Source organism: Pteropus vampyrus, unplaced genomic scaffold (genome assembly GCF_000151845.1).
Source record: "Pteropus vampyrus isolate Shadow unplaced genomic scaffold, Pvam_2.0 Scaffold673, whole genome shotgun sequence".
Taxonomy (NCBI): Eukaryota; Metazoa; Chordata; class Mammalia; order Chiroptera; family Pteropodidae; genus Pteropus; species Pteropus vampyrus.
This window is the reverse complement of record NW_011889454.1, coordinates 22887-23285: the sequence shown is the minus strand read 5'-3', so window position 1 is coordinate 23285 and position 399 is coordinate 22887. Positions and strand designations below refer to the sequence as shown.

General features: G+C 40.9%; 1 gene segment (V, D, J or C); it reads left to right on the top strand.

Annotated features, from left to right (window-relative positions):
• The window catches only part of LOC105309123, a 5440-nt gene that overhangs the window by 4369 nt on the left and 672 nt on the right, over window positions 1-399 (top strand).

Here is a 399-nt window from a genome sequence, read left to right as displayed (position 1 = left end):
GGATCCTGAAGAAATAATCAGATCCTTTAGGGAAGGAAGTTCATAATCTCATCATGATCAAATTCCTTAAACCAGTGTCGAATGGACAATCAAAAGACCCTTAGAGAGAGGACACAGGTTCTATACAGAGAGGGAGCAGAGAGATCAGAGCGGAGCTCTCCATCCAGACAGCGCAAACAGAAGAGAGTGGAGCGATGTCTCCAGAATAATAAAAGTGAAAACAAAAAAAAGCAATAATGACAACAAAAAATCTGTCCATTTTGAAGTCTTTACTCACTGACAGTATTTTTCAGAAAAGAAGACGAAATACAATGTTCTCACTGCCTTTCATTTTCAGAACAACCAGACCCTCCCCACAGGGCACTGACCTCACTTTCCCCAAACATATTTCCTGTTACG